The sequence below is a fragment of the Schistocerca cancellata genome, chromosome 4 (genome assembly GCF_023864275.1).
Source record: "Schistocerca cancellata isolate TAMUIC-IGC-003103 chromosome 4, iqSchCanc2.1, whole genome shotgun sequence".
NCBI classification, from domain to species: Eukaryota; Metazoa; Arthropoda; class Insecta; order Orthoptera; family Acrididae; genus Schistocerca; species Schistocerca cancellata.
The window spans coordinates 206801445-206809814 of NC_064629.1; the positions used below are offsets into that span (position 1 = coordinate 206801445).

The 8370-nt window shown below is 42.1% G+C and overlaps 1 non-coding gene across 1 annotated transcript; it reads right to left on the bottom strand.

Moving 5' to 3' along the window:
• Positions 1-5823: 5823 nt before the first annotated feature.
• Positions 5824-5896, bottom strand: Trnar-acg (transfer RNA arginine (anticodon ACG)). The gene has a single exon. It is a non-coding gene; the product is annotated as a tRNA-Arg (tRNA).
• Between the last annotated feature and the right edge of the window lie 2474 nt (positions 5897-8370).

An 8370-nucleotide genomic window follows, 5' to 3' on the forward strand; every position in this document is an offset into this window, starting at 1 on the left:
TCACGTGTCTACTTCCTATAGAAGAATAATAGTGAAATTTCGTATAATTTTTTGACAGTGGGAAAATTATAGAATGTTCTAGTGTCAATGAAATAGGCTACCAAAAGATCAAACCATGAATATTTTGGAAGAACTAGAATTTTGTGCACAAATAGTATGCGAATGACATACTAAACGAATAGACGTACTTCAAATATAAAAATTATCTCGAAAACCTAATTGAAATAATAGGAAAGGGTATGAACAGAAGACGATAAAAAAAACAACAGAAAACATGAACGTCGAAAAAAAATCATGAAATTTCTATAGAAGGTAAATACGTGACATATGTTAACAACATAGTACATAAAAACTTTCGTTCTAAGATGATTTATAGACTTCACTCCATCTAGATGTAAGCATAAATTAAGATAAAATCTGATAGTACTATTATATAAACGTAGAATAAAATTATATATAAACGTAATGTCAACAGGAACATTTGATAATGGCAGATATTACGAAACGAGCTTGTCGTGAACTTATGCAATCAGCAAAAATTAAACAGTTTGCAGCTTATTTTGTCAAAAGCAAAAAGAAGAAGTCTACGTAAAAATATTTTCAGTTACTCGGCAGGTAGTCGTAGAATTCAATTTTCAGCACCAGTTCGGTAGTTGGACATGCTTTGAGGCTAGCTGCCGAACCAAAACCAGGATTGACGTTGTATCGATGTATAATAAGAAATCAAAAACTGCTGTAAACAGAGAATTTATACCATTCTTACACAGACGATGGTGCCTATGGCAACCAGCGTTGAGAAGTACTGGAGGCTACAGCTGATACCAGTATTAGAGCGGAAATGCAAAATATTGTTAATTAAAATTGAATGTAGTCACAGACGTCTGTGAAGCCATAACGAAAGCGCAGAGTTTCTAAAAAAACACATATACCGCATTTCGGCCTCCGTTCAGCTCGTGTGATACAGGTGTTTACAGTTGAATCTACATTCGAGTAACCTCGCTTGCCGCATGTGGATCGCCTCAACGGCCGTTTTGTTTACACTTTTTAGACGATCACCAGCGCATCTGGCCAGCCTGACTCGCTTACGTTTGGCTGAACGCCTGCCCCGGTCGTAAACATCTGACATAATGCCGTGTATCACTTCTAGTGGATGTGGTGCATACGCTTCTCGAAACGCACGTGCTCTCTCGCACAGTTTGAGAACTGTAAGTGGTATACAGGGCTGGGATGTCATAACTTCTACAAGAAGAATTCGTCCTGATAACTTTTTCAAGCGTATTACAACAATTGGTAACTATGTGAAGCGCATTACTGTAATATATATCATATCAGCCCGCACTTATATCCTGTTAGCGGCGTAAATACTGAATTACTTACTCTACACGCAGAAGGTTAAGAAGCAGATACTACGGACATCGTCACGCCCATTAAATATATAGGATCAATGTCATGAACTCATATAAAGCGAAGCGAACAACTAACATCGCTTTCGAATACTGAAAGGGGATTGGATAGTGAATGGTGAGGTAAGAGAGAGTGGGGGGCGGGGGGATAGAAGTCTTTACTGGGAAAATGCTGAGGAAGGGTTTTGAAGTGTACCAAAGGCACCTGTATGACCTATTATTGAACACTCTTCCGTTGTCTATGGCCCTCTTGAGGTCGTCCTGAAGAAATAAATAGGAAAAAAGTCATAGAAGCGCTAATGCGATTATAACGGGTCTGCATCAAAGCGTCACAATGACTCTCAGAAAGCTTTAGCGGGAGCTGTTGGAAGAAATACAGCGAAAAAGACTATTGAGTTACAGAAAAGACTGCATTATTCTATTATCTGTATTGCATATTTTACGGAAGGCCGATTAAGTAAATACTGAGCGATTAGGGCACATTTTGGGGCAGGCAGACTGTAGCTTTGCCAGGACGAGACGGGTTTGGAACAGGATAGAGAGGGAGTATTGATGGACTCAAATATCCTTCGCCATAAACAGAATAACATCTTGTGAATTATACAGGAGTAGTTGAATTTGATGCATTTACCAAGTAACATGTAGCGTCCCATTTTGACCTTATGGCGTTGGCGACGCGTTGTTGCATGGACAGAATGAGACACAGCAAATTTTAGGGAGCTGTGGAAGCTATATCTATGCACTTCTTATGATATTTTAGCATAATCTGGGAGCAATGGGGTGGTATACTGTCTTGTGTAAATTCCACGTCTTTGTAGGCGAAAAAATGGATGCACGTGATCGGACAGTAGGGTTCTGTATCGCTCGCCCTTGAGATTCATAAATGGTTCAAATGGCTCTAAGCACTATGGGACTTAACAGCTGTGGTCATCAGTCCCCTAGAACTTAGAACTACTTAAACCTAACTAACCTAAGTACATCACACACATCCATGCCCGAGGCAGGATTCGAACCTGCGACCGTAGCAGTCGCGCGGTTCCGGACTGCGCGCCTAGAACCGCGAGACCACCGCGGCCGGCTGAGATTCATAATAGGGGTGCACAAATGATAGTTCTCCTGCTTCTAACGTCCAATAACAGTCTCTCCACGCTAATCTCTGTGCCCTTTAATGTCAGTTAGAGTGTTGTTAGAAGATATACACTGATCAGCTAGAACATTATGACCACACAGCTACTATCGATATAAACTCGTCCTGGCGATAACAGCGTAACATGGCGAGGAATGACTGCTAGTGAGACACGCCCACGGTGTATGTAGTATCTGTGAGTGTGCTGTCCGTATGTAGAATGAAGGAGGCGCGTGATCTGTCTAAGTCTGACAGAGGCCAGATTGTGATGGCCTGGAGGCTCGGCACGAGCATTTCGAAACTGCACGACTTTTAGAGGAGTACCGTCCAAACGTTCTGGGGTTGAGCGGCCACCCCTCCTTACACATGTCGGTCGTCGTAGGCTGGGCAGACTGGTAAAACAGGACAGGCGGCGAACTGTGGCGGAAATAACGCCAGACTTTAATGCTGGGCAGAGTACACGTGTGTCTGAATACACAGTGCACCGAACACGCCAAATGGTGGGCCTCCGCAGCTGACGACCCATGCATGTGCCGATGTTAACATCACGACGTTGGCAACTACGACTGAAATGGGCACGCGACCATCGGCACTGGACGCTGGCACAGTGGCAGAGCATTGCATGGTCTGATGAATCCCGATACCTTCTTCATCATGCCGTTGGGAGAGCCCAAACCGCCGCCTTCCAGGGGAACAGTTCCTTCACACCTGTACTGCGGGACGGAGACAAGCTGGCGGCGGCTCCGTTATACTCTAGGGACCATTGAAGTCGGCATCCATGCGTCCAGTGGAGCTCGTGCAAGGCATCATGACAGCCAAGGAGTATCGTACACTGGTTGCGGACCACGTACACTCCTTCATGACGATTACGTTTCCCGACAGCAGTTGCGTTTTTAAATTAGATAATCCGCCATGTCATAAGGCCAGGAGTGTGATGGAGCAGTTCGAGGAACACAGTGGTGATTTCCAGATGTTGTGCTGCCCCTCCAAGTCGGTAGATCTGAACCCAATCACACACATCTAAGACGTGATCGAATGTGATGTCAGAGCTTATCGTCCCCCTCCCCCCCACCCCCTGGAAGTTACAGCAATTAGTTGACTTGTTTGTGGAAATGTGGTGCCAACTCTCTCCAGCGATCTACCAAGGTCTCATTGCTTCCATGCTACAACGCGTCGCCGCTGGTATCCATGCGAAAGGTGGACATATCGACTACTAGGTAGGTGGTCATAATATTCTGGCTGGTCAGTGTATGTGGGGCAGTCAAATGCAAACCGAACAGGCTCCACAACGGGGCCATGTAATGGTTCCATTCAATAGTAATCACCACACTTATTAAGGCATTTTTCCCACTGGGAGACGAGACGATCAGTTCCTGTTTCGTAGATCGCAGTCGGCCAGTGGTGGATCCACAAGCGCATCCACTGTTGGACTTTCTCGTCTGACTGTAACCGTCGTCCACACGTCTTTCTTAAGGTCGCCAAAGAAGTGATAATCACACGTTGAACGATCTGGTCTGTACACATAATGCTGCAACGTTCAGTGATTTCGTTGAGAAACACTGAAACATCCTCCGTACAACCCGGGTCGTTATCCGGGTTATTCTCACTTCTTTGGCGACCTGAAGAACGACATGCACGGACACTGGTTGCAGTTGTGCAAGAAAGTGCGAGAGTCGATGCGGTCGTGGATTCTTCAGCGAACAACCGAGTTCTACGAAACAAGAATTGGTCGTCTGCCTCCGAATGGGATAAATGTCTTTATGCGTGTGGTGATTACTCTTGAATGGAACCATCCCACGGTCCCGTTGCGGTGGGTGCTTGGTTTTCACTTGACTGCCCCTTATACATGCGTTGGTTGGCGGCTTCTGGAGCCCATAGCTAGGATAGTTTGGCTGTTTTTTACTAGGCTGATTTGGTGGAGTGACTGTTTACTGTTACAACATGAAACAATCGACGGGGCACCTGTCATCCAGAGCATGTTGCCCACAGCAACTGATTTTACCGGTGCAGATTTCACCTAATTGATGATCTCATAATATACCCTTGACTCAGTAATACGTGAGAAGCAGCGCACCTCAACGATCTTGAATACGGAGTGTTTTTTGCGACTTGTAGCTATGATCAAAGGCACTAAGATGGCACGTATTGATCAGACTGTGCCCGACGTGTAGCAGCTGGTCCGATGACAACCTTTAAACTAAACAGCTTGCATTGTCGGTATGAACACGTCTCTTCAATATAGCGGAGAGTAGACCCACATGTTTCCAAGTTGGTTTCTGTGAGAAACCCTGACACATCCTCCATACAGTTCCCCTCTTTCTCAATGCCATTTCCATTTTTTTTTGCGTCCTGTAAAAAGACATTCGCGGCCTTCGATTTTCTTCGGACGAAGAGGTGTCCGTCTGGGTACAATCGTGGTTCGGTAGGCAACCGCAAACATTTTTCCACGCAGACACTGACCATCTTGTCCCACATGAATGTATTAACAGTTAAAGCGATTACTTTTGAAATAATAAACAGTTTACTACGTTCTTTTTCCATATGTCTCTTTTTCATTTGACCACCCCTTATAAACAACATTCTTGTCAGATGACAAATATTTGCCGTGAAGAGAGAGGCATGGGGCTGGGAAAAAGTATTAAGAATTTTTGCAGTACACAAAGGAAGGAGTACGACAGCTTAGCGTCCTTTCGACTTCGAGATCATTAGATGCGTACTAATAACGTAGTTGGACAAAGATGACGGAGTAAATTGGCCTTCTTGAGGGATCCAACTGGTCTTCGCCTGGTGTGATTGAGGGACAAGTAAGTAATTAGGGAAGTCAGTCGTAATATAATCCCACCCATCCCTAATACGAGTCCAGCATCTTAATCAGTGTGCCATTCTATCTTATTGTCCACCTTATCTCTTGAGCTCCATTGTTAGACCTCAAGAGCATTTCCTTAGATTAACATTCATTGATATCGTAACATTCTACTTCTATTGGTTTGTTGTAAAAGGCCAAATGATCTATGACTACCTGGATTCATGGATTACCTCACCAAATCTTGCGTCTTCTGGACTGTAACATGACATTTCAGAAAATTTCTCCCTCATCTGCCAAAAATCAAAGTTAAAACATGTTTGTTGATTTCAGCATATGATTTAGCTTCTTTCTGTTACCATAGCAGACGGGACGCAAAACGAAATTATTGCATAAACGCCTGCCCCACGCATAACTTATCTCCATAAATAGCCCGTTTGTTTCTTGTAAACGTTTGTAAATAAACAATGACAGCAGTTAAAATATTTACACGACCCTGCCAGGATTCGAACCTGGAATCTTCTGATCCGTAGTCAGACGCGTTATCCGTTGCGCCACAGGGCCACAGGTCCCAGTGTGGCGTACAAGCTGGATGAAGTGGACACTTTACGGATTCGAAACGCTATTTGTTGCATCTAATGCTAGGTTTTTTACTTCCATTGCTGCAGATAAAAAGCTTTCAGTATTCTCGTGAGTGCTATAATGAGACACGGAAAATGATAAGGACGTGAATTTAGCATTACCATTTGAAGGAAAGAATTCTCCCGGTTGGTGATCGCTTTCTAATGTTGGAAAAGCACGGCAACAACTTTGTTATGGCTGTTTTCGCAAAATACATTATTTGATTACATAAATGCATTGTTATTTGCATAAATAATTTACGTAAAATTTTATTTTCTTTGAAAGACGTTTTGATATGCTGCGGAAGGGCTTTCCAACAGTTCACTGCTTTGAAGCAGCTGCAGTATAAATTAAAATTGAGTTTGTAAAACAGTTGTTTTGTAATACAGTTTTACAATCATTAATTGCCATGCCTGCTGTTGCGCTGTTGTAGTTAAGGTAAGTGGATCAATGCGTTGCCTAAAGCTCTCCTGCCAGATAATTGCAATCATAATGCCTCGAACGGTCTCGTAAAAGTAAAGCTGCAAACAATAGGGTAACAGAATGAAAGATAGCAGATTCTGTATTTCCATTATACTTTCAACTAACTGTCTGCACACAAAGTATGTCTAAAATACAGCACATCGTTCCTGAAAGTGCTGCTATTGTTCCTACCAGTATTTTATAGAACGGAGTGAGTTCGGCGTACTGGACATGTCACCAACATGAAATGGGAATTCACATATGATTTCAGTATAAAGCTGTATGTTTACGTTTACATAAAAGTACATATACAACGAGCAAACTTCAGTATTACACTCACTTACTCTACTTGTACACATTTACTTATCAGTAACAGATATGTTGAATAATTGCTACGTATACAGACACAATTGTAAAGACGGCTGAGGTAGAAAAGTTACTTAACTATCACAAAGTCTCGAGATCTTGAAGACAACGTATGTAGGCGAGAAAATTCTGTTTTGCACATCTGAATGTTCACTCCACAGATATTTACTCTGTTATATTAACATCATAAAGTCAACTTTGCTCGAGAATTGCAACACTGTCTACGCTCCAGAGATAATCTTTGGGAATGGCTATGTTGAAAACTGAAGTTCAAATGAGAAATATGTTTCATTTTAGATCCCTAGATCTGGGCATTCTTCACTGTACATGTAAGGAACGAGTAGTCATTTAGCACGAGCTGGAGAGGGTTGGCAAGCTGTCGTAAAGGTAAATCTCCCAGGGGTAGAGCTCCAGATAGTGAGTTGTGAAGAGGACTAATAACTCACTGATGTAAAATGCTGACTGAACAGAATACTCAACACATGCCTCGGAAACAGGCCTGAATTTACTGGAACAGAAGTTGGCAAAGCTGCAAGGATTTCTCTTTTGGTTCTTGAAAGATAGCGCCCTGGAAGAGCCCAAATACTATAAACGAATTAGGAAAATGCAAGGTACAACTGGTAGCTCTCCAGGGAGTAAGATGGCAAGGAATGGGGTCACTGAAAACAGGAGACGGGACAACAACGTACGGAAATTGCAGTCAACGGCATGAGTTTGGAAATGGATTCGACTTCCATAAATCAGTAAATGACTCAATAAAGGAATCCAACGTATTAATAATCGAATATCATAATCACAATTCAGGCTTAGTGATTAGACATTACATATCTAAATTTACATGCACCTACAGAAGGTAAGGATAAAGAAATGAAGAAAGAATTCTATAGTCAACTGGGACACACGTAGGCATGACGTGAAAGTAGTGTCAGGAGATTTTAATGCTATAATAGGAAATGAAGAAATTTATAAAACAACAACTAGCAATTTCAGCTTTCACGAGGAAAGTTCTGATAATGGCGTTGGACTTATAAAATGGGCATTGACAAATAATCTCGCTTTAAGCAGCACAAAATTTTAACACAAATGTATGCATTTAGGGACATGGATATTACCAGGTGCAGAAGCAGTGAATCCGATTGGCCACACAGTTATCTGAAAAAAATTCCAAAGTAGCATTAAACATGTTGGAACCTTTAGTGATGCGGATTGTGACACAGGACTTATATTAAACGTATCAAAAAAGAAACCTAAACAGAAATAGAGTGGAAGATACCAGACAGCGAAGGAAATCTGGAGAAGGAAAATACAAAAAAAAAAAAAAATTGCAAAAGAAACGGAAAGCAATCTAACAAAAAATAAGCTGGTCAACAGCAAACAACAAGATATCGAAAACATCTGGAGACACCAGGAAAACAGTATTCAAGAAGTAACTTCCAAAGTTATAGGAAAAAGAAAACGATCAAACAAAATTTGGTTTAACATAAACAGACAAAAAAATGTCGAAGAGAAGAAAGGCGAGGAAAGCGTGGCTACAAGAAGAAAACATGTCACTAAAGGAGAGGTACTATAAAATCCCCGGGAAACACAAC